A 565-nucleotide genomic window follows, 5' to 3' on the forward strand; every position below is an offset into this window, starting at 1 on the left:
GCTCACAGGTTTTTTTTTGCCTCCGGCTCACACATTTTTGCCTTAGCTCAGAAAGGAGGGCTCCAGAGCAAACTAATTGATGCAGGAGCCAAATCGCTCGCTCACAGCTTTAATGCCAGGAGCTCACCAAGTAGAATTTTTGCTCACAAGACTCCGCAGCTTAGAGGGAGCATTGATTGGGACCACAGAAATTCCAGCCAGACTTGTAGCTATGCTGCTATACAAGCGTCTTTGCAAAGCCCCATGAAAGAGAGCACCTCTGAGCATGTCCAGAGAGACCCTGCTTCAGCACTGAAGGCCAGCAGCCAGCCCCTGCAGAGCTCAGGTGAAGAGCAGCAGTTCACTGGGGTTCGGCCAGGCACAGCGGTCTTGGTGCACGGGCGAAGGGGCTGCCTTCAGTCTAACTGGCAGGGGTCCTTTCCTGCAGGAGCGCACAGGAGCGGAGCTCCGGCAGTAAAGAGCCCAGGGGGCGGGCACATGCAAGACGCCCCACCCCCTGCTCCCAGCAGCCCTCAGTCAGAGCAGGAAGCAGCCAGGTAAGTTGCAGAGCTCCCCCCCCCCCACG

Source organism: Gekko japonicus, unplaced genomic scaffold, assembly GCF_001447785.1.
Source record: "Gekko japonicus isolate JY-2015 unplaced genomic scaffold, Gekko_japonicus_V1.1 scaffold1471, whole genome shotgun sequence".
In the NCBI taxonomy this organism is placed as follows: domain Eukaryota; kingdom Metazoa; phylum Chordata; class Lepidosauria; order Squamata; family Gekkonidae; genus Gekko; species Gekko japonicus.